The sequence below is a fragment of the Hippoglossus hippoglossus genome, chromosome 5, assembly GCF_009819705.1.
Source record: "Hippoglossus hippoglossus isolate fHipHip1 chromosome 5, fHipHip1.pri, whole genome shotgun sequence".
NCBI classification, from domain to species: domain Eukaryota; kingdom Metazoa; phylum Chordata; class Actinopteri; order Pleuronectiformes; family Pleuronectidae; genus Hippoglossus; species Hippoglossus hippoglossus.
This window is the reverse complement of record NC_047155.1, coordinates 29290993-29317558: the sequence shown is the minus strand read 5'-3', so window position 1 is coordinate 29317558 and position 26566 is coordinate 29290993. Positions and strand designations below refer to the sequence as shown.

General features: G+C 40.7%; 1 protein-coding gene and 1 long non-coding RNA gene across 3 annotated transcripts in view; one reads left to right on the top strand and one right to left on the bottom strand.

Moving 5' to 3' along the window:
* Positions 1 to 13909, top strand: part of LOC117762284 — a 29552-nt gene extending 15643 nt beyond the window's left edge. The window contains exons 2-3 of the long non-coding RNA XR_004613990.1: positions 834 to 838; positions 13881 to 13909. This is a non-coding gene — a long non-coding RNA (uncharacterized LOC117762284). The remainder of the gene's footprint in view (positions 1 to 833; positions 839 to 13880) is intronic.
* The window catches only part of LOC117762247 (receptor-type tyrosine-protein phosphatase gamma-like), a 372407-nt gene that overhangs the window by 217904 nt on the left and 127937 nt on the right, over positions 1 to 26566 (bottom strand). The gene's annotated exons all lie outside the window — the stretch shown is intronic.

Genomic DNA, 26566 nt, shown 5'->3' with positions numbered 1-26566 from the left:
TCACAGTGTTAAAGCGAGCTAAAGTCAGCTGATTGTTGCTCCTGGCAGGCCAGTAGTCAAGCAAAAGGTACAGCAGAGATATGCCAGTGGTGTACAGAGTAAACAGGGGAGGGAGGAAAAAGATGGGGTTAAAAAGGAAACAGTGGACCTGTGAAATGGAAATCCAGTCAAGCCTGACCCCCTTCCCGGTCTCCCGTTACTATTTAAAGTGATAGCTTTCCTGTTACACGCCACACTCGACTCCATGAATATTGCAACAACCAGCAGTTTACTGTAATGCTGAAGACATCTTTTTTTCCGACTGGTATTGATGGGGATCGCAACAGGGCTTTTAATGGGGCGGAAGGAACAGAGAGATGACCCCCATCTTGAGAATCACACACAGGAAGAAAGAAATGTCGGGCAGTAAGAGTTGAGATGAATCATGAACAAAGGCATCCACAACCCAGTCACCATGCTGGGACATCCTGGAGCTGCTGTCCATGGCTGCAGGCCTAACAACAAAACATTTCATTATGTCCCTCGTTCAGCAGAAAGTCTGAGATGTGAAGCCTCCACAGGGCACCAGCCTCGGAGACGGTTTGGTAAAAGAAGAGAAGGGAACGAGATAATCAAGCGTCCTGATTGTTTCCAGCAAGGTTATGACAAGGGATGCAACATGTTTCCATATAGGAGTTTCTTCTGACACAGACCTATTCATGAAGTAGGTGAGAGCAACTTTAAGTGACAAATTTACATACAATAGATCAATGCAAAGGTGTTCCTCACGAGGCCCTGTATTGCAAATGTGTCATCCAAAATGTGAAACAGTGCTGAAGCAGTATTGATTTCAGGTCAGGTTGCTAAATGTAAAATACTACTGCTACCAACAGGGAAGTCAGATCCAGTGAAAACAAATGAACAGGTGCTTTGGCTTAATAAGAGAGTATCCTTCATTGTTCAATCCTGACCTATTTAAAGGTTAACATAACTCTTTCAAAGCTCTCTTTCTGCAGTAAAGCAGTTCAGTCTCACATTTCTGCACAGTGGCTATTTTTATACTAAGATAAATGCTAAATTTAAAGTCAGAGTTCGAAAGCACATCAGCGCTCCAGAGAAGCAGTGATTTGACCACACTTGGGCCCAATCCCATTTCACCCATTGGCCCTACCCCTACTCATTGTTTTCAAGGGTTGGCTTGTCCCTTGAAATGGAGTTAAAAGGGATAGTGGTTTAAATCTTCCCTTACGAATTGGGACAGCCCTTCAAGAAGCCATTACATCATTAGCAGTCGTCGCAAAACCCGACACGTCATCAGTAGTCAATGTAAACAGACGAGACAGTTTTGCTGGGGATGTCATTGTAATAACATTGTTGAGATCTTAAATAAACCAATGCTATTTCATGATCTTTTTTTTTAAGGTTTTTGTGAAAAAATTGCTAGGGCCAAGGGCTGAAATTGGATTGGTCCTTGAGATGCTGTATCCTTCCTTCATAGGTACTATTGGCATAGTGCATGTGAAATGACAAAGTGGTATGCGCTTAGTGACCTTGCCGGTGTGTGTTGTCCTTTAGGACTCTTCTGGAAATGTGCCTTACTTAGGAGTAAAGGACATAGGAGCTGGCTATAGTAGTAAATCAGCTGTACTCTGAGACCTCTTACAAACTTAAAACTGACACATGCATTATTCTATTTAAGGCCTTCTCCTCGAATGTTAATTTAAGTCTTTCACTAACAAATGTTTTGTGAATTCAGCCTCAGATCAGATTCTGAGAATACTGAGGAACACAGAAACAAACTCTACAGGTGACTTAATTGTACAAGTGAATAATAATGAATGGGGCAAAACAGGCAGTAGCCTGGATATTACAGCAGCATGATTTTACCAAGAAGTTGGACACTAATCATCAACTGAGGAAAATAAGATGAATGACATTCACTTGGAACCTCTGCATCAAAACCAGCATCAAGGTAGATGTTTTGCTGCTAGTGGATCTGGGTGTGGACTCTCCCTGGGTAAATGAACATTTAGAAATTTGTTCGGTATATCTCTAAAATGCACGAGGTGGGTTTTGGGGATTTTGTATCAGATGTAGCTATTTCTATCATCACTGCAGAAGTTAGAGGCACTGAGTGTGGGACCTTCACAGGAGACTCATTAAAGCATGGACATATAAAACAAAAGTATAATATTTTGGGGAGAGTCCTCTTGGTTAAGGGACACTGTGTGTTTGATGACAACTTTTTAAGTAGTAAAAGTAATATGCTCTTGATCTATTCACGTAATTGCAAACTACCCATAAATGCTGACAAGTATTCTGTTATTAGGTTGGTTGGAGTCATATTTTGCCTCTGACGTCCTAAAAAACCCTCCCACTCTGTTGATGAAAAATTGGTTACAATAAATCAGCTGCGACGTGCTTATTTTACACAGACACTGAGTCATGTATTCACCTTATTGTGTTTACTCTTTTTTTGGGCTGTTTTCATGGTAGCATTCTGAATACTGGGGTTGAAAAATGCTCGATGAATATAAAGCACATTCCAAATAAAACCCTAGACAGGATCATAAATCATCAACAACAATAAATTCAGTAAATTGCAGAAGAAGCTCCTTATTTGGGACTCGATGTATCGTTTAAGCTTTTATCTACTTATCAGGTCATATAATCCATAGGGCCGCCCGTCTCCACAAATAGCAGCCCCTATAGTAGACAACATACAAGACCTTCTCTATCACGGTTTTAATTATTAACATGTTGAGTGTAACACTAGTGTTGACATGGTAACAATACAAAACAGATAAGCTTTACAGCACAGTTGGGTTGAAATAAATCGTTTTACATTGTTAACCTCATGGCAAACTTAATTCATCCCTCCTCACTGAGAACTGCGTAAGGGCTGGCCATTAACTCAAGCCCTGTACACAACTGGTATTAACATGTGATATCTGTGATCACAAGTCGACAGCTGTAAGCACAGGTTTGACTGCACTCAGATCGGATAGTGATCCGATCACTCCAGACTACATTCGGAGGTTACTTATCAATGGTTTCACTACTTCCTGAATCCATTCTGGATTTAATCAGGTCCTTATTGTTCATGTGTTTTAAAGACAAAGGCCCAGGCTTCAGGGACTGTGCCTGGGCGTCCAAAGAAAGAAAGTGTGTGTTTTGTGTTACTTATCTTTTAAAAGTGTGAACAAGATTGCGTCATTTGCCACATATGAAGGACCTCCTACTCAGCTGATGTCCTCTGACCTGCTACAGTTTCACTATGAACTGAACCTATTTTTACTCTTACCTGTGCCCATATGCTGTTTGTGGCCAACGCCAAATTATCAACACTGACCACAACATCATGACTGATACTTTTCTTAAATTGCTGAAATCTTTCTTCACTCTAGCTGCATGAGATTCATTCAGCGGCTCCTGACTCCTCTTTCTCTGTCATGCTGACACACAAACACACACAGTTGCATTGGACACATCTATAAAGTCAGACTGGGTCAAAACAACATAATTTGGTCTTAACTACCACAAATAGTAAATGGTTATGGTTTATATAGTGCTTTTCTAGTATTGATGACCAATCAAAGCACTTTACATTACAGTTTGCCATTCACCCATTCGCACAAACATTCATATAGTGCATCTTTTAGCAGCATTTTCTTTCTATGAGGGGAAATTCATGGTTCAGCATCTTGCCCAAGGACAATTCTGCATGCAGTTTGTTGAGACTGGGATCAAACTGCTGACCTTCTGGTTGGAGGACGACCACTCTATCCCTCAGCCAGAGCCACTTGTGATCGGACCTCTCTAGATATAAACACCAGGTGTGTACCGGGCCTCAGCTAACGCAACACTTAAGCAGTCTGGGCTTTAGTTAACGTGGAGCAAACGGTTAATGGTTTTAGGCTTGTCCCTCAAGTGCCTGACATATGGTGACACAGGTTCCTGGACTGGGTTAGAGTCAGTGCATGGTGAAAAATAGCAGGTGGTGACATGGCCCTCAGCAGTGAGAGGGGAAAGGCCCAGACATGGTGTGACATCCCTGTCATCCATCATGTGGTGGGAAAGAGAGGAAGCCTTGACTACCCATAAATCATAGAGGGCTAAATGTGACACAGCACTTTTCTTTTTGCTTACAGGATAAGCCCAATGTCCAACCTGTCTGAAAAAAAGGACCAGTAGTTTAATTATCTGTCTTCAGAGCGGTATTACACTCAGCTGTGCTTACTCCCAGTCCGCTCTTTGTTCAATAAAAAGTGGAAGACTGAATATACAAAGGGTCACCAATCCCAACCCACTTATCTATTACCTATATACCCCATTCAAGGTGGCTGGAGTGTACCCCTGTTCCCATTGGTCAAGAGGCTGGGTACACCCAAGTTGGTGGTCTATCACCGGGCTGAAATTTATATAGAGAGGTAACCATTCACACCTTAGGCAATTCACAAATTCACCTAACCCACAACTCACTAGACTGTAGGGAGAATGTGGAGCTCTTGGAGGAGACCTAAGTGAACGCAGGGAAGTAGTGAACATGGGACCCTAGTGGGCTGTGGGTTCATACACAAAACCCTGTAGATGTGAGTCGACTACTGTATCAAAAATGCCAAACTGCATTTACCCCCATGGTGGCGAGGTGGACAAAGAAATCTTAGATATGTATGTCTAAAAGCGAATGACCCTTCTACAAACTGTTACCACTGGGGAGGGACAGAAGGGAGAAGAGTCTCAAAGGTCACAGAAATATCAGATAGTTTAAGTGGTCATTTAATTTCCCCCTTCACCGTAAATCGTAAGACAAGCAGTTTCTTGAGTTTCTATTACAAAGCATCATGTACAATACATCTCCATTTGCAGACATGTATTGTACTATAAATAAGGGTTGAATGAATACACCAAGTCAGTGTAATTGCTGATATGTGTGAAACCCTAACAAAGCCACAACACTGATTCCACTGAATAAAAGCAGTCCTGCCTTCTCTTAGTGCGATCAGCCATGAAGGAGCCCCAGCTCCTATACACACACTCACAATGGCAGTAGGATAGGTGGCAATGAGCACCCACATTAACAAATATGGGTCAGCAGAGCCCTAATATTATGATTTATTTTTGCTTTTGTCAGTCTGAGGTCCTAATTTATCTACCACTGGCAGTCCCAGAGGGAATGCTACACTGGCTAACTCAAATCTCCACTGACACAATGTGCCTTTGAATGTGTTCTTACAAACACAGACATAACCGCATGCTGAGCCATAATTGGCCTGCATCATTTGCATTTGAATGGAGGGAAGCCAAGCATGGGAGCCCTCAGAGAGAGAAATATCTACATGTCTCACTGTAGTAGGAGCACGACAGGAGAAAATGTACTGGGTAAAGAGGGAAGACATAGAAAGAAGAGACAGGTAATCAGTGTAAGGACTTTAAAATCAGCAAAGAACAGAAGAAAAAAAGATGAGGGAAAACAGTAAATTAGTAAAGGTGCTGTGATTTTAGAAACGGAATGCAGAAAACAAGAGTGTGAAAGACAAGACAATTGGACAGCTGTGTGACAAAAAGTGAGAGTTTTGGTTGAAATGATCAGGAACAATATTTAGTAGTAAAAATAAAAAGATTTCTTTGGCATAAAAATACATGTGATTGTAATCCAGCTAAATAATTAAGGTAATATCTCTGTCCTGTCAAATATGATAAAGCGACAGTATCTCTAGCCTTTTATGGACATGTTGCTGGGTGATGCGAGGTGGGGAGGGAAAGAGTTAAGTTGGGAGGCTGTGTGAGACATCTTCAGACTTGGGGGTGACAAATGCTCATGTTCCTCTGTTACCATTGATTTTGTTCCACCTTTTAGTCTCCTTGTTGAATGGAGTCTACATTAAACTCTTCTGTGTAAGACATAAACTGCTTCCTGAGTTCTCCTTTCACCAGCTTCCAGGAAACTGTCATCGCATCCACTTAAAAGGCATGGTGGAGCATCAATTAATACTGTAGAAATGCAAAGGGGGCATGGCATGGGTTAAACATTACATTTATATTCTACATTTGTGCATGTGTGTGTGTTTTAAACGTAATGTTTTGGAAAATGAAAATTTCTGTTCGGCTACTTTGTGGCAAACAAAGTCGTGTTATCTTATCTTGAACAAAACATTTTAAAATGTTAAATTCCCCCTCTTGGGAAGTGATTTGTGGAAAGGAAAGGACATGCAATAGATCTGAAAGATATTGCTGGTGGAAAAAGCAATTTTAACATAAAAGAGATAAAGAGGACAGGATATCAGCAAATGTAATTTGAAAATATGAATAGTGTTTCGCCCATCAGTTATAGGGTGATAATTATCTTGACACTCGCACAATTGAGAAGTTGCGTCACCAAGAAAGGCGCTTACAGCAGAGGCAGTGAGTGTGAGGCAGAGGTTGGGGCTGGAAAGGAGGCCAGGGATGGCAGGAGAGAGAGAATAAGACATAACAGCACTGGATGCAACTCAGCACAATTACTCACTCACACTGACACACACACAAGTAACTCCCAGGACGCCGTTGGCCAGCTGTTTAAAAGGTGTCCTCAGAGAACGCGTCCTAACCCCCACCACCCCACCCTACCCTACCAGTGTCACCTGGCCCTGTCACAGCCAATCAGAATGGCCATTAATCACACCTCATGCAAACGCTGTCACCCTGTTGTAGCTTCCAGCTCCATTCCCCTCTCCTGCCGCCTGGCTCTCTCACTCGCCTCTACTCCCTTGACTCACCAAGCACACACTGAAACCAGGAAATGTCTTTTCCTCTCCTCATGCTGCTGACATTCCTCTCCTTGAGACCACTGACCTACAGCACTGGGATGAAAACGTTAGCCTTGCTTCATGCTGCGTCACCTGACTCTGAGACTCACTGTAAGTTTTCACAGAGGTAGTAAAATAGATAGAGACTGATGCAATATATATAATTAATAGGTAATATGTTGTAATTACTGTGCATTCCAGGTACTATCAGTGAAACTTGAGTCATTTTCATTATGAAGAAATAACTAATAATACAGGTAACTTACCAAATGAAAGTTTATTATATTTTTTCTAACACAGTCCTCGATGCTACTCACTGTGTCTTATTGTGTCACAGTCAGATTATTCCTCCACATCACTGATCTTCACTCAAGATATTCCTGTGACAAACAGCACCTAGACATTAGTATTGCATGTGTAGCTGTGTTTTTATAGTAAGTGGGATAGAAGAAAACTCAGACAGCCCACTTAATAGATATTTAGATATTGTCTGCTCCACAGAATACAGATCCTGCTATGCTTCAGATGACTACACAAATTTTCTCTCAGATTAGTGGTAGTTATATCCTGAGGGACTACAAGCTCTTTTCCTAAATTTACGCTAAATTCCACTCCACCCCTTATACTTTCACCCTGTCCATTCTGACTCAGACTCATCTGTGTGAAGGGTTACTCACATTAAGTACCATTCCTAATCAATTAGCTTTAAGTAGGAGTGGGTTATATAGCCCTCCAACAGAGTCTGGCTCAGTGCTGACTTACTTGCTGCACACCTTTAAAATAACCTGTTTTGTGTGATGGAGGAAAATCCACGAATTAAAAAATTTGAGTTCCATGCAGGTATATCTAAGGGAAGCGTAGAAAGTGTCCCTTCTTTAGACGAACATTTGACATTGTATGAAACAGCAAAAATGTCTTACAAAAAGATAACTATTTATACAATTGTGAAAAAGTAAGAAAGTCTACTGAAGGTTCATTACCAAAAAAAGAAAGAAAATAATTAAAAACAGGTAGGGACGTTTCAGAAAACTGTGTTATGTTCTAAATGCCAGAATGCATTGCAATGGGACAGATTTGGATTTACTTGCCAAAGGAGCCTTCAACGTTTGGAGAACTCGGATCCTTTGGCAGGTGGAAAGCAGCACAAGTTGCCACAGCTGAAAGAGGCTGATTGGACACCATGCTGAGGGAGTTAGGAAATTTCCTCAGCATGGTGTCTAATCAAGGCAAGGGCTTCCAAAAGTGTGCCACTGTATTCATACCTTACCCCTTAATTAAGAGTGCCCTCCACAGCTGAGAGTGAGACTCCTGTACAGAGTTACTCGACACAATTGGGAGGGTGGGGTGGGGGGGTCAGAGTAGAAACAGGCCCATTTGCCAGTCCCTCCCTGGCTCCGGCTGCCCTGCATTGTGTCTGTTCAGAGTTATTTACCGTTTCACTTGTTCACCTCCATGAACACGCAAAACCCTGACTTGTTTCATTTTAGCATCCACTCAGTTTATATCAAAGTGCTTCCGCTCAGTGACATTTCTGCACATGGTGATGTCCCCAGGCCTTTTGTATTTTGTAATGTTTTACACCTTGATACATGTGCCAAAGTCAAACTACACCCAAACACAAAGCTGTCAGCTGTCCATTCACAAAGAGTTTGGCGATTTGAAATCACACGTTGTTCCTTGCCCCACACTTCCCTCTGGCTATCTTTTCTTTTTCCGACACTTTCCCTCCTCATCCACAGGCCTGTGATACCTGAGAGACTGCTCTTGCACATCTAGCAGCCACTTCTTTCCTCTGAATCCCCTCACAACCTCCTCTTGTCAGATGCTGTTGCTGAGCCCCGTATAGCCTGTGATGTACCTCACCCCATCGATGCTGCCTTCCTCAGGTTCCTTCTTGGTGGTGAGACTGTTAGCACTGTACTCTGTACTGCCACATACCTACACTTTGGCAGTATAATTTCTAGCCTTAATTTTGCAGTCCTACATTAACTTATCATAGGGAGCTCCAAAATACCAACACTGCTGAGGGAACGTGGGACCAGTTTATAATGTAAGAGCTAAACACCGAAACCCTACCCTGTCAGGTACTACAACCATCATGGCAGCAGACCAACGTGCTGACACTACAGTCTGACTTCAACTAGAGGCCATGACATCTCTGTACTGTTAATACCAACCATCATGGGCTGCCTCAGGCCCTGGATCTGTTCTTTATGACAGAGAGCTCTTTTATATCACCTACTAAAACTTTAAACTGGCTCCACTCACACTGCTGGAATGGCTTTCTCCTCGATAGAAACGCTCTTCCTGGAAAGAACACCATTTATGATTTAAATACTACATGATTTCTCTGGCTTAACCATAATCCTAGCCCAACTTACTTTGGTACAAGGTACTATCACGACCTTAATGGGTGTTAAGTGCTGCCCTGAATTACCCCTTCTTTATAACTTAGATGCCCTAATAATAACCTCCATTGCCATGGTAAAAAGAGCTAACTAATATAGTAGTAAACCCTGCAGTTGTGAAATATATCTGGATGTTCTGAGCTAGACCCTGACAAGCCCTTTAGGTATGTACAACACAGCACCCCACTGCTTTCCACACTAGGCTATGTGAAATTGAACCCAATGCATTAATCTCTACCACATGCACTCTCCTCTTTCCCCTTGACTGATTCTGATGCTATCATGCTTGTGTGCTCCAAACATCCAGGAAAACATGGTATTCCATCTGTTTGCGCTGAGGTATTGATAAGTTTATTTCTATTTCTAGGAAGCAACCTCTGTGCCGCTAAAATGATGGACATTTTACCTTCTACCATGAGGAAGCAGAAAAGCCCACAATGATAGATCCCTCCTACCCTTCTACATGATCTAGGAATAGGCTGCTTCCTCCATGCTGCCATAACAAGCCTTCAGAAAAACCTTAACATAAATGGATCATTAAATAAAGCTTGTGAGGCACATTTTAGAACCATGGGCTCATGCTGACCTTGCTCATCTAGCAAAAACACCTGTTTCAAATGTGGCACTTCAGTATCCATTAGATGGTCTGTTGTCACAATGGAGGGCATATATAGCTATAAACCCGACTCCCTTTTCCTATCTAAATATGAAATTAGCTTTTCCATATAGTCTCGATGAGCCTATTAATTACTTGTATATGACACTTCTCTCCATACGTACAACCTATGTTGCAGGTTAACAGTTGGTAAACCATAAGGAAAATGGTTGCTAAACTTAATAGTATATGGAAACTAAAGATCTGCCCTGGCTCATTCAAGACTTAATGCTTTCCTCAAAGCTGTACTTTTACATGAATGCCATTGTCCTCACTGTCCTTCATTGCTTTCTGAGTTTAATTTGTTCCTCAGATGAGCTGATCTTTTTCCTGCTACCTTGACTTTACTATCATAAATGCAACAATGGTTGCCTGCATGCTCTCCTCACTCGACTTTGAAACAAGCAATCCTTTGGGCTTCTCCCTACCACTCCTTTTTCCTTGGTGTCCTACTCTTGCCACTCTTCCAGCCCTACCATTTGGCACTTCTCCTCAGTAGCAGGGATGCTGAAACAAATTTAAGTGACAAGCCTGTCACTGTGACCCAAGTGATTTGACTGACTTCGTTGGAGACTACTTCTTAAGAACCATTTTTTCTCTATGTGTATTTACAAGACCCGTCACAAGTGCATATCTGCATGTCTTAATTGTCATCTTTAAATTTGACAAAGAATTAAAAAAATAAAACACAAAATGGCATTTGTTTTTCTAAAAAGAGTAAAGGTGGCAGTGACTCGCTGTAGTGATATATTCTGTAATCTGAAGTCTCCTGCTTTAGTTGGGATGCGTGTGGTTACTTTGCAGCAGCCTTGTGTCATCGGCAGCAGGTTTAGGTGATCAAAGTGAACACTGAACAGCTGTGTACCTGGTTTGGAACTTCAATTGCAGATTTCAGATCAACGTATCTGTCCTGCTGCCTTTGATTGGCTGCAGGAATTAAATAAGCGGAATGAGAAGCTTTTTATTCTAATATAAAGCAGCTGTGAGGAACAGATATAATCTGTCTAATCGTATTCCTTGATAGATCAATGCACACATATTTACTAAGCTTCCTGCGATAAACAAAAAAAACAAGCAATATGATTTCAACTTGAACACATCTACTGGTTAGAGAGAGTATAATGGGGGCGGCTGTGGCTGAGGGATTAGAGCGGTCGTCCTCTAACCAGAAGGTCAGCAGTTTGATCTCAGTCTTTCCCATCTGCATGCTGACGTTTCCTTGGGAGAGATACTGAACCCCAAAGAAACCATCATAGAAAAAGGGCTGCCCATTGATGCACTGTATGAATGTGTGTTTGTGTGAATGGCAATAAACTGTACTATAAAGCGCTTTGAGTGGTCATCGAGACTAGAAAAGTGCTATATAAATACAGACCATTTAATAAAATTGTATCTATATTTTCCCATTGCTGCACATTTAATCAATGTACTTAGTTTGGTTTGGTTGAGAGAAATTGCCACATTGGTCTCAAAGACCGTATTTAGACTTGGTATTAAGATTCATCTTGACTGATCTGATCACAAGTGATACAGAGCCATACAAAGTATAGAGCGTGGCGAACACTAAGACACAACCAGGAGGCATTCCAATGCCAGGTTCGAACTGATCTACCTAAAGCTGGCCACTTGTGACCATCACTCAGGATGGATGTTAATACCAGGTCTGAACACGGACAAGTGATGTAACAGACTTGCTTCAGAAACATTTCAATTTGGGCATACACTGTGTGATTTGAGCCTTGCTATATATGAGATGCACAACTAATATTAGGGTCGGACTGAGTTTCAGGTTTGTCTTGCTTATTTTGCTACAGGGTACAGGGGAAGATGGTCTCAGACGTTAACAGAGAAGCAGAGCCATGACTCAATTCCTAACGCCAGTGCCTCTTCTCTCACTGTGACTGTTCGGTTAAAGGCTGGAACGAATACACCACAGTGGTCTCTCTCGACCTTAACATGTAAAGTGCCTTGAGAAAATGTATGTAATGATTTGGCGCTATAGAAATACAATTTAATTGAAAGTAAGAAAAATGTTCCTACCGTGCAGTATTTGCTGTGTGGCTAGCATGAAGCTAGTTTACCTCCAACTCTCCACAAAATAGACACATATTCAAACCAACTGCAAGTCCTCATACAATGGTTGCACCTCTTGCTAATTTCCCCACATAGGAAGGCACAGTGAACCAAGGCTGCCCATCACTGTCTTGTTTGAGTTCTGAACTCTTCTTCCTTAACAAAGTTCCATCTGCCTCGGAGGAGCTTTCTGCATCTCTGCTATTTTCCACGTGGTGTGAGCACTCAGGTTGTGGCTTGATGATTTGACCGTACAGTGTGAACACACAAATCATCAGCTTTAGATTTTACATGACCGACAATTTACTTGTAAGGTATGAACTAGAATTTGAGACAAGATTTCTGCAATTTTACAGCGTATAACCTGTTTTTGATTCTAAAATATATCAGTTTCTTTTTTAATCTTGATAAGCAGTTTTGGAAGTTTCATTTTTTTCCTTGCATACTAACTCACACTAAACATTCACTTGCTTTCTGTTTGTTTTTAAGGCCTAGAGACCTGTTTCTGCGAGGTGATCCATCACAGTCCAACATCATGCCACCTTTTATTCTTGTCAATGTTAAATTATTGTGGCATGGTAATGGAGCTGAAAGTGCTGATTGATTTGAAGTCTGCATTGTATTACCATGCAGCACCACCTTTAAGGAAAATAAAAGCAGACCCGGTGCTTATTGTGATGGAATATTGGAGTTAAAATCGGTCTCAGGTCCTTTAGGTGTTGGTTTTTACACTAGTAAAATGAGTTGAAACCACTGGGTCTTTAGGAGGTAGCAACCATTCATCCATTAATATCTTGCATCACTCATCTTCGACAACACCCACATTTTTTGCTGTGGATATACGAAATAGACCACTGCACCTACAGTGGTTTCAAATCCAAAAACTAAGGTCAACGTAACTGCCTCAGCTTTTGGTTTATCTTAAGGATAGCTGTGCATGCAACATACGTTTGAGTAGGGTGATTGTATGTTACTTCTCTGACATTCTGTCCACAGGCTTGAACTTTTCATCAAAAAGTAAGATGCTGTCTAACACTGCAGTTGATCATCATGCCTATCCAAGCCTTGGAAGGGCCCCAGCCGCCAGCCATCGAACAAGAATCTAAAAGGAATCTTCCCAAACTCTGGATGTCTTCACACTTCCGAATCTTTACTCAGGTCTGTTGTTTCCACTAATCTACATGTACACACTGGTGCCACGTGGCTTACTCCAAAATGGATTTGAGTAAATAATCCACCATTAAACTTGCTTACCACACCTAACAGAGGCACCATCGTCAAACACTATAACAATGCTACTACTTCACAGACACTAATTTAAAAAAATATATAATACCCAAATGCACTCTCGATAACGTCACATTAATTGACATTCTGTCCGATCTCGCCATGGATATTACTGCAATTATGATTTGTTCCATTGTTCAGTGTAAAGTTTAATAGAGGTCATACAGTATTGCACTAAACAAACACACAGGCAAACACAGAGAAAGGCTAGGAGACAGAACTTAGTTTTTCTAACTTGACTGGATTCTTCTCCCACAGGACAGAAGTAGTGATTAAGACAGTGTAAATATACAAACAACACTGAGTTCCTTACCTGGGTGGGAGGTGTCCGGAGAGATCAGAGACACATAGGAAACAAGAGAACAGAAGGAGACAGAAGGAAACAAAGAGATCATTAGAGGGCATCAAAGTGTGAGTCAGAATATCTGTGGAAAGAGACACAGAATCAACACATGAATGTGAGGAAAGAACAAGGCGCATTAGTTTCTCCACATACTGCTGATGTAGTTTATCCACACCTCGTGACTGCGGTGCACAAACACCTTTAGGCGGATGAAAGTCTTTCAAAACCTCACTGAACATTCTACAAAAATGCAATCATGGAGTGAAAAACCCAGCTGTTAGATCCATGTGTCGAAAACATCTTGCATATGTGACACTTTCATCCATCTGAAGCAAGATGCCCTCTAGTCACACACACACACACACACACACACACACACAAAATCAAATCAGACTGATAAAGGTAAAGGTGCCTTGACACTTTTCTAAAAAAATCCTTATGTGCTAACACACCCACAGTGTGTGCTGTTAGTTAACAGCCCCTTATGTGGGGCTGCATTGGGGGAGGCTCCACCAAACACCTGGAATGAAAAGTTTGTATTTATTTATTTAATTTAATTTTGGGGGGAAGTATTCATTGCCACAGCTAAATCAAAACTAAATAAATAAATCAGTTGAGACTGAAATTTGAATGAATAAATACAAACATTAGAGGTTATGTTTTTATATTGTAATTCTATAATTTCATAATCATATCATCCATTCATCTTTTACACTATATGATTTGTAAATCATTATTTTCTGACTTAATAGTGACATCATTCCTACCATTAGATCATAAATTATCAGGGTACCAAAAAAAGAAAGACAGCGAAGTGAGGGAAAATATCTGAAAAAGACGAGCACAGCAAACATAGTTTAAGCAGTTTGATGGCAGCCAGGAATCTAGCCGGGAGCATATTTGCATTTCATAATATAACATAATTGGTATCATAAATTAATCAGCATCACATCTACAATGTCATTTGGCAGATTTATCAACATTACCTAGTAAATCCTGAGAAGGAAATACAAGGTCCTTAGTTTTAGCAGGACCTTGTATCGGGTCCTTCACGTGTCACAGAGAACGCGAGGCAAGGCTGAGCTCATGAAGTTGTGCTTGATAAAAGTTTATGCCCTTTCCCAGTAAGAAAACATAATATATTTGGTGGCATGGATTCATTACAACCTCAAGATCCTTCATGGTAACTTAAAATCTGAGCCCGCAATGACCCTCAAAAGAAAGACCAGAATGTTAATGCCTGATGACTCACTGTTCATTTACAAAGTGTTTAATGTTGACCAAGTAAAATGAGGAGGAAAATAAATCCATTGTTAAGATCATGGGGATGAAACAGAGCATATAGTTCCATTGTTCTCTTTGACATGGTTGCATTATAGTCAATAGCAGCACGCTGCAGTTGAGGTTTTGTTCTACTGGTCTCTGTTGCATGGCACAGTGGGTGCAGCCCTCAGTATAAACTCACTTCCTGCTTTGCAATTTGCCTTCAAAGTAACAGCACAACGTTAGTTTTTTTGGTGCAATGCATATCAAACTGATTAACAGAGCTTTAACTTTGAAAGGTTGTGAACTTGGATCTAAAGATTTTGCCAAATGCTTAATAGATCTAAAAAATAGCTGACATGCTATGGGTGAAAAAATAACAGTTAAGTTATTAATTCAAACTTGTATATAAGCCACACACGTGAGCAATGATGAAGCAACATCTGTTTCATTTTATGAAAAACATTGACTATAAAATCTTCATTGTAGATCAACTGGGTATGATAAACGCACAGTTTTCTCACTCGCTTTCTCAGCTCTACACACAACATCCAGCACACAATCAATAAAGAGTGGCAGTATGTTGTAGGCCTGATTCTGAAGTAGCTCCAGAGCCTTAACACAGGACAAATAAACAACCCATTCCACACAGGCAGGTTTATAACTGGCACTGCACTAGTAATGATAAAAAACAAAATATGAAGAAAATTATCCAACATATCACAGTCATTCTAAGCTACAGTATGCTGCGGAGAGAGGGTGAGGACTTGTTTGGATGTGTATGATGGACGTACCCATCACACAATTAAAATATATATGTGATAATATGCATCCTGTCTCACCACGCTCACTAAGCAAATTCAAAATACAGTTTTAAGGTTTCACACTTTCACATCATAATCCCAGCTGCTGTTTTCTTTGCAGTTACTTATGTTGCATTAAAAAAACAGAACAACCGTTTGTTGTTGTTTTAGAACTGTGTTTATTGCATCATTTGAAAGTAAAAGTGTGCCAGTTTTTCTTTTTACTGCTTGGTCCACAACAATGTGCTATATGAACAATTCACAAGTGACTATACCAGAATAACCAGTACAGACTCGTGTACAGTTGTTCAAAAGATGTGTGGGAGCCATGGATCAAGAGAGGCCCCACACAGACTGCTTATGTGTTGGTGCCTGTGGACTGTAAAAGTTCTGCTGGACATTTGCGTCAATCGCTAAACTTGCTCGAGTTGAAATATCTGAATTTGAACAAAACATTTCCTGGAAACCAGTCAGCTTTGAGATTTGACCTGTGCTATCAAATCATTAAATCAGCTGCTGATCAGCCACAGGTTTTAATGGAAATGGCAATCATCCAGACAGAGCTCCTGGAAGTGACGTTGGCAATGTTCACCTCCAGATAGTCCAGTTGACTCACACACAACAGTGCTAGCTTCTCTGGTATTAACACAACACATACAACAAAGCAAGTGTGGTCACTTCAGCTAGTGGTTCTCCTCCTTTTCACAGGAGAACAGGCAAATATTCCTGATCCCACGTTTCTCACGGAAGTGAGTAATTCGCTTTGTGTTTGGTGTGAACATGGCTTAAGAGTAAGATTGCAGCATAACTGCTTTCATCTGCAGAAGGTTAATAATCCAGTCAAACAAATTAAAGGGGAACATTGCAATTACAATTATTATTGTAAGGTATTGACTTTACTCTGTCAAGTGTCTTGCAATACGCTGTGCTATGATTTGGGCTCTACACAAACAACATTGAAGAATGATCATGAATGATCTCCAAACCCTTATGCCTCGTGAGCTACATGTTCAGGAACCAAGTGATTAGAATGGGGGCATGGAATTTGAAAGACATGTCTGTTTCGCATGTCGAGTGTTAGAGTTTCGCAGCTTGACTGAGCTATTTAAGCCTCAGATTTTCCTTTTTTCAGTGGTGGGAAGTATCTAACTACATCTACTGTGGTGCAATTGCACTTTGTTTTTATATGCTACCTTACACTTTTACTCCACTACATATCTGTGAGAAATATGGGACTTTTTGCTACATTACATTTATATGACAGGCACAAATCCTCAGGGCTGTATCATTGTCTGGTTTGGAAATGTCGCAAGACCCGGCAATAGTGATAGTGAGGACAGCTGAGGGGATAATCACAGGCTCTATCCCATCCATCACGGGCCTCTCACACATTGCACTCACCACGCAACCGTCATTGTTGAAAACTCGTTCCACCCCTCACGTGAACCGTTAACCCTCCTGCTGAATGCAGATTGTTTCAAAAGAAAGATACTGTCCATCAGATTAGTAGATAAACACACCGTGGAAGAGCAAAGGAAAAGACACAAATCCTACACCATTAGGCCAAAACAAACCGCACTTGTGCTGTTTTGTTCCATGAGCCAGGAAGAAGCATTCTACAGTAACACATCAGGGAGTTCACTTACCAGCAGTGACGACTCAAGTCATCAGAAACTACAACCCTTGCAATCTGATACGGTGTTAGGAGAATGAATGTTAGGAAGTACCATATTTGATGTAAATGGGGCGTCCTCCCTGACCTCAGGGGCATGAACACAAGTCTTAAGTCCTGCTAAAAATCTACAATTCAAAATGACACAATGAAACAGACTAGACTTTTATTCTAAGATCTACCATGAGTTGCTCTCAGAATAATTTGCTCATTACAATTAAAAACCAATGGGACCTTTCACATTTCATGACAACCTACCTACTAGATTATGGGACGTTTTTTTTATCTGGGGCATACAAACATTTCTGAATCGTTGAGAGTCCAGGTGGTTCCAAACTTTACAATTACTGAGTCCACTGTGCTTCTGGGAACACTCAGCTTTAGAAATGGTTTGATACACTTGCTCTGATCTGTACCTAACTACAGTTTTATCACACAAGGTCTACAGAGAGTTTCAATGGACTTTAACCTGCTGCACCAGGTGCTTTGTTACACAGAGCATTCTAGGAAGAATTATTGTACAAGGACAGGCCTTTAAAGACATACTCAGCAGGTGATTGGAAAAATAATGAAAACATGTTTTCCCTTTATAAATCCCTTTCTGTTCTTTGCTGTTCTTTTAATGAAGGTATACTCTTGAGTTGTGAAATAACTGATTCTATAGCAGCATCTACCCAAACCTGTATAGGAGCCCCATTGGTTTTATTCCTGATAGAACACAGTTTAAACCACTGCAGTTCATCCACATGTGAAGATGGATTCTCTCTTGCCAGAACTCCGGTTGCCTTTTTCGTTTTCAGACCTTAGGTCACTTCACAATTCACTACCTACTCTGTAGCTGTGCATTTGACAAGTAGAAATCCTTGATAATCAAAGATCAAGGACTTCTGTTTAGATCTGCAAGCACCAACTCTCAACAATCATATACGGTTAAATCCACCCAAGAGTTCACACAAAGATCCACAATACATATTCTTGGAGTAAAGGACAAGGCTCTGGCTCCGCTGCTCTCACACCACTGTTGCTGTTGCTGCTCTCTCCACCTACACATAAAACCCATAGCTGAACACATCTAGGTTATGTCTGTTCCCTGAGGTGCAAACTTGTCAAGGGTACTTGTGGAGAATGTATTGGAAATCACTGAGTGAAACAGACGCAGGTACTGAAACAAACATATAGAGGCAGGTGGAAATAAAATAAGGGCATCAGAACAAAAAACAAACAACACACAGCACAAATAGACTGCACAGTAACAGTACAGGTGGACTGTATAGTCAGAGTAATGCACAAGTAGTTATTTTATTCCTCTAGTGCAGATTTACCTTGAAGAATAGGGAGCCCTGGAGACAGCTGCAAGTTGACAGTTTGAGCACCATTACCAAGAAATGGTTCAACCGGGTGCAATCAGAGCCGCTCTGGTAATTACTACAATTAGTGGCGTTACCCATGGCACTGTCCCAGTGGGGCCCATTTGTAAAGGAAGAGACTCAAAGTACTACATTGTTGGATAATCTATTATGAGAGGAGAAAACCTCTCAATCAATCCCGTCATTTTAGAACATCTATGGAGCTCTCCATCTTTCTGAGATCAGCTTGTACCAGAACAATCACAACAATTTCACACAGATACCAAGTGTTGGCCATAGCTGACATCATATTTTTCATTTACATTTTCACATGTAAAATTAACATTTACATATACATCACATATTTTTACATTGGGGCAGAGTAGTTCCGGGTGTAAGAACAGCTGTACAGAAGTTTCAGTCAGCAATCATTTTGCAGCTGTGCAGTGCATAGAATCCTGCAGATACAGGTTGGAGTATTCATTATTATTCTTCCATTCCAATGGCCTCCATAGCATTCATTGTGCGTAGGTGACACAGGCAACAATGTAACTATACAGGAAACCAAACTGCAATAAGTGCAGCGGCTCAAACAATAAGAGCAGGACAAGATGTTGACACAAAACGGAAATCCTGCGTAGACAAAATGTCATGATTAAAAACGATAATGCTGTTTTAATTTATATGTGTTTATGTTTGGTAACTATGTGAAAAGCACTGGAAAGGCCAGATAGATTTTTAGTTTGTACTTATACATACTATGTGAAGGTCTGATATTGAAATAGTGTATGTGTGCCTTGAAAGGTATGTAGAGCTCTGTGGTATTTGTTCATTTGTGGTTAAGACCCTGAGGCCTTGTCATTGTTGTGAATGACATTGCTAATTCAATCATTCATTCAGTGTATATCTTCTTAACAGTGACAGAACATGGCAGATTTCTGTATTCACTCACCTTCAATGCTTCCAATGTAAACCATTAACTGCAGATTTTAAAGGTGTATTTTTCAGGTAGCGCTTTGCTAATTTACTGGAATGCAAAATAACTATAATCAAAGGGGACCATAGTGAGATAATTGTCAGCATTTGTGACACCATTGTTAAAAATAAGGGTCCTCTTTCCACAACCTTTCATCACAGAATAATAATCCCATTTCATGGTTTCACAGGTAAATAAGTAAATGGTAAATGGACGGCATTTATACAGTTTGTTCTGGTATCAATGCTCACTGAAGCCCAGTGCACTACAAAGCACATTCACCCACCCAAGCACACATAAATATACATAGCACTTCCCTCCTCATAAACCCTATTCACACACTGTTGGCACAGCCATCAGGGGCAGTTTGGGATTCACTGTCTTGGCCAAGGAAACGTTCTCATGTGGACTGAAGGAGCCTAGGATCAAATCACTGAACTTCCAATGACCTGCCGCCTGACCCACTGCCACCCCCTGGATAAAAAGTCTGTTATAATATCGTTTTAAGTCATATGCCAATAACATACTTCTTTCGTTGACTTTTATAAAATGAAAGTTTCTGAGAGAAAAATAGAACTGTCTGTTTTATTAGAAGCCTGTTCAAGAGCTGCACAAAAGCACAATACTGAACTTGATTATGACATGTATTTAGTGTTGACCGAGTTTGAGAACGTGCATGTGTTTTACAGTGCATCAAAAGGCAATGCTACAGGCTCATTAAATCATACATGATGATAAACTGTTGATCTGGACAATCAGTAACACTTGTGGCTCTTTTCTTTCAATTTTTCTCATATTCCTTCCCATTATTACTGCACTGTTTCATGTTCCTTTTATGCAGCCTTTCTTTCCTGGAGTTAGAATGTTTTACTGTCACTCTGCTACTGGAAGGAAAGGATCTGGTGTCAATCAACATCTCAGCATCTGTCTCTAGTTTTCCTCTTAGACTGTGGAACATGTGGTGTAATGCCATAATATTTACAGATTTGTATCCAGCCACTAATCACAGAGCAACAACAGGGAGCTGTCACAATGACTCAGCCCCAGCATAATTCATTTAAAAATGTTTTCCTAACATTATTTATGTATATATACTGTAGCTGAAAGAACAGTGTCATCACTTCATCATTTCATTTTAATGCTTCTCCTTTAAACTGGAACTTCAGCTTAATGATAGTTGAAGGTGAATCCCCTTATACCATAACTATCTATTTATTTACATGCCACTAAATACATGCAATGTAGTTACTGCGACCCTCAAGGAATCAGGTGTATGGATAATGGATGGATGGATGGATGGATGGATGGATGCAAAACTCAGCGATTAAATGCTTCTATATTACTTTCTACATATTTCTATTTTTAAGCTTTTACATTTTACATTTTAAATATTGACTTTTGAAGCTGAACAGTCAAAGTCAAGGGCAACAAGTGCTAGATACGCTATCATATGATCATTGACATCATGAAGACGTCACAAAGAAGCCAGAAGATGATGTCACGCACAGTTCAAAATTACATTTTTCCAGGTATCCAGGTAATGCAGATCTTTGTCCTGTCACCTCTGTCAGATTGCTAGTGTCAGCCAGCAGATGAGAAGCGACCCGTTTCTTCCACAAGAGAAAATGTGCCGGCAGAGAGAGAGAGTAAGCAGAACGTGTGACTTTGTGGCGAGGTCCTTCCTGCCCAGGGGCACAAACCAGAGTAAATGTCACCGTTTTCATCTCCCTCTGCATTGATCTCACACTCGGCTGTTCAAACAGCTACTGGACCTCTTTATGCCCTTTATGAAATCAATGCATTCTCTGCCTACCTCATAAAAGTCCAACAAATGGCAGGAAGGCTGGACACACACACACACACACACACACACACACACACACACACACACACACACACACACACAGGTCGTTGCTGACTTTGCCAGAGTTTTCCACATGGATCATTATCTTAATTAATTTGTCAGGTAATTTGCTGACCCGAGAACTGAGAGCTGAAATGGACTTCTCTCCCTCACTTCTGTCCTTGCTCCTTTCTTCTCTCTCTGTTTTCCCTGTTCTTTTTAATGTCTCTCCATCTCTCTTCCTCTGTCCTTCATGTTCTGTTTCTTCTCATTTTCCATCTCCTATTGTCTTTCTTGTGCTCTGACATCTAAATCCCCCTCTGGCCCCCCCCTTAGTTGCACAGTATATCACTTACTTTGTCGCCACCTTTCCATTCATGAGACTATTTATAGCCTTTTTATTGACACGTGGGAGTAAATTTAAGACCTACTTAACAACCAAAGAAAAGAAACAAAGTAGCCTCTTTGTAAATGAACAGCGGCAATGAGAGCTGGGGAACTATAAACAGGCAGTATAAAGGAAGATCACTTGTTAAGGAACATTAAGTCTAACTACAAAGTACTTGAAAAGAGACATAATGTATTTTGTACTGATAGATATCTTATGTATTAATTAGTACACTTCATGTATCAGGTTTATCATCACTAAATGTCATTTGAATTCCACTTCATCTTTGTTAATATATTTCATCTTTTCTCACGATGCGTCTTTTGCCTTTGCTTTTCATGTCACAACAAATCATTTCTCCACTAACTCAAACCCAAACCCTTACTAAAATGGCAATATCGACACACCCACTTTACATGTGTAGACATGACACACAGTTGACTTATGGTATAGTTTCAATAATCTTAATGCAGCTCTCTGACCTCATTTCACTTCCTCCACTCATAACTCCACTTCCCTCTTTCCTCTCTGTTCTGACTCCACCTTTAAGCTCTCAGAGGTTTGCCTGAGGTTTCACTGGTCTCCCGTCAACACTTGAACCGTTCCATACACTCTCACACACCCAAACTAAAGCACAAACATTTGACTTCCAGACTTTCACTCTACCTCAAGTAGTTGCACGGAAAAATGTGGTGTTTTGTATGTTTTTACTGGCTTTGTTTCATTACAGCTACATGAAAAAAATCATATCAGCATCTTTTGATTGCTGTCTTTCACCATCATCAGAAATTCAACCTATAACTGCTGTATTGGTCTATCAGAGTAAATGTCTCATTAGTTTTACCAAAGTTGCAGTATCAATGTATTAGTATTGTATGTGTATGCATTCAATTGCTAAAAATGCATTAATTTCATTATCTTTGACTCATCCATTTTCAGTTTCCACTGTTGGTCATTTTCAGCTGACCCCAGAACATCCCATAGTTCAGAGGCTGTGAGAGCCACACATGTGACAACAGAAGACTGATCAGAAGTTTAGTTGACATAACATTTTCCAGGGCAGTGCAAGGTTCTCCAGGAAAATGCTGCAGTTAAGAATTGACAAAAAATGGACCTGATTTGGGATGTCTAAGCCAATATCCTTAGCATAAAAAACTGTTCAAAAGAGGTCAAAGTAGGGAAATACTGCAGCATATCTATTGCAATATACTGTGGGTTCAATGAATAAGTGTCGATATTTGTGAATGACAACGGATCTGTGTCTTGGATTGTATGAGAGGGAGCACAGTCCTGTGGCTGCTGCTGACTGAGGCTACACAAGTGACACCAAGGCTCCTACAGTGTGTGTGTGTGTGTGTGTGTGTGTGTGTGTGTGTGTGTGTGTGTGTGTGTGTGTGTGTCCGTTTGTATGTGCACACTTCCACATGTGTGTGTGCTTCCTGTTTGAGAATGTGTGCGACTCAAGGGTCACCTCTAGGTCACGGCAAGGAGGAGGAGTGCTGTGGTGGTGATTTATGGCTCTCAAAGCACTATCAGGCAGGCCCTATTTTCCCAGAGGTCTTTGCAACAGGAGCCAGAATAATACTCCTTTTCCTAGACACCCCTGCTTCTTTCCTGCCAGCCAGCCAACATCCTCTCCAGCCCTCACCCTATCTTGCTCTGCAGCTCCTTATTATTTTGCTCAACTCACTGATTTCCAGCTTTACACTCTGGGAGGAAGTAGATGGCAAAGCCTGCCTAAGTTCAGGTCACTCACCTCCATAACTGCGTAAAAAGGGATTTATTCCATGTGTAAAAGTGAAGCCAGTCATTTGAGGATTTGATCATTCCAGGTCTGACTTTTTGTTCCTGGCACAGTATGTGAAGGGCAGGACCGTGGTGTAGTGATAAACACTGCCACCTAGTTCTGGATTACTGGTTCCTTTCAGTCTGGAATGTTCTCCCTGTGTCTGTGTGGCTTTTCTCGGGGAGAGATGCAAGATAATCGGGGACCCTAAAGTTGCCGTGGGTGTGAATTCAGTGTGAATGATAATTTGTCTCTGTATGTCGGACGTGTGATACACTAGCAGGTGGACCCTGGCAGGCGGGGATTGACTTCAGGGCTCGGTCTAAATTAGATTCATCTTATTGGTGCTTTATCATGCTACTGTTATTGTTGGTGTTCTCTCTCTCTGTCTGGGTCTGTTTGAGTTGGCAGACTTTTGTATCAGGGCTAATTAGACTCAGGCATATCTGGATCACGTCAGCTTAGTTTTCAGTAACTTAATTCAAGCGGATCTATATAGGCCTTTACTTTGTCAGTGGTAGAGGATGATTGTGACTCCATAACCCTCTGTCTCATGCCACAGTCAAGTCAAGGACAGGTCTTTCATCAAACTATCGAATTGTGTTCTACAAAAACAGCTGCTAAGACATGGCTTGGATATGACATTTCTAAACATTTAGACCACCGAAATCTAAGTGAATGTTTGTGCCATGTAATGAAATTAATTTCATTCATATTTAGAATGTAATATATTGAGTTCAAAACGACGCAAGGTCATGGGACCTTGACCTTTTGACCTTCGATCACCAAAATGTTATCAGTTCATCTTTTGAGTCTAACTGACTGTTTATAACCAATTAGAAGACATCCCCTCAGCTGATCTTAAGGTATCAGGTTCAAGAAAAACATAGGAATACTTTGTGAGCCATCCTTGATTTTGACCTTTTACTACTTAACCCTTGAGTTCAAGTGGCTTTGTGAGGTCACTGTGACCTTGACCTTTGATCACCAAAATCCAATCAGTTCATCCTTGAGTCCAAGTGAATATTTTTACCAAATTTAAAGAAATTACCTCAAGGCATTCTTGAGATATCGTGCTCACGATAGCACAGAGGCATAACAAAACAACAAGTTTTGCTAAACACATGAGATCAAAGTCATGATATGCCCATATTGGAATTTGAATCAATCAGGCCAACCAAATCCTAGGTCCAGATTTTTCCGTTCACTCTAATTCTACACCACTGGTAGAGCTCTATTATCAAGCACTTACATCTTTGCCCCTCATGTCTTTTTCTGCATCTCTTCTCTTTTCCTGTGACCTCCCCTCTCCTCCTGTTGTTTGTTAGTCATTCACTTGGTTGCTAACGCTCTTCAAGGATCCTTCATACCAGGAGATTATTAAAAACCCCTTGACTCTGCACCCCAGCATTGCTTGTTGCAATCTCCTCATATATTTTCAGCAGGAGATTCCACTCACACAAATCAATATGGGAGGACAGCAGGCCATGTGAATGAAATGTGTGGCAGAGGTATAATAATCACAATCTATTATTTCGAGGTAGACGTTGAAAATACCATGCAAGGAAGATTATCTGAACAAACAAACACATGAAATTATATTTTATTTTGTCTCCCATGACTGATGTGTTGCATTGACCCCTGCCACTGCGGCCCTGTTTTGCACTACTTGGCTGACTCTGGCCTTATTAATTGGCTCATTAGCAAATGAGAGGAGGGATAATGGAAGTCTGTGTTTGCCGATCACAGTGACCAACTGAGGCAAATGGAAAGCATGCCGGTCAGCATCTGAAAGCACAGGAAGCATTAACCTTTGCATTTGTTTTGTCTATCAGAGGGTGGAGAATTAGACTCTGAGGATGGACACCTATTGAGGAGTGAATATTAGTGGTCACACTTAATAAAGGTGACATCAGGAAACGGGTTCCCTGCAGATATGTAGCACATCATGAAAATTCATAAATTCACTTGTCCTTCCCCTAACTAATTAACAGCATATTTACCAGTGGATAAAAGCTATTTTGCCCCATTCATATTCTGAGAAGTAGCTGAATCATTTATAAATGTTGCAATTGTAGACTGCATGAATATATAATCAGTTTTTATGTTGCATGACAAGATACTGTATCATGTGCTAGTGACATCATTTGAAACCAGAGTGTGTGGAGTAGTGTTCGTGCAGTGGAGGTATCGAGATCCCACCAATAAACACACCCAACCAATCTAGTCAATCTCAGTTGTGTATCATGAATTTTTCACAGTATCAAATAAATAAGACCAAACTTAACACAAACATGAACACTTGAACATATATCACTCTGACAGGAACCCCATAGAATGGCAGGATAATCTTTAGGAAAGTTGTTTAAACATAAATGGTTTATAGACTGTTATATAGCACTTCTCTAGTTTTATCAACCACTCAAAGCACTTTACAGTACAAGACCCGCTCTATCTTTATCTCTCCAGCCACCATGTATTCGTGGAATTTGTTTTAGTTTGGACCATGTCCCATCTGCTAACATGGGGGAGGGTTTATGGTCTACACTGCAGCCAGTTACCAGGGAGCAATCAATATGATTTGAATTCTCTTTTGGGTGCTGTCATGTCATCCATCTTCAAATCCAGTCAGTTACATTCTATACAGAACACATTTTCTCTTGAAACCTAGTTGAATTAAAAAGTTTTTAGAAGTGTGTTGTGTAAACCCACAAACATATCTGTCAAAAGTATTAATACAGTTAACTGTGTTCATTTTCATATTAACAAATGCTGCCTTTGTTTTGAAGTCAAAGTGTCTGTCAGGAAGTAAGGGATGCTGATCCTTATTGGCCATTATCTATTATGTAGCAGGTTATTTGGGGTGCACATGCACCTTTAGGACTTGGAATCTTAAGTAAGAGGATCAAAGTGGGAATGATTTTTTTGGGTGGTGTAAGTAACATCGGACATTGAA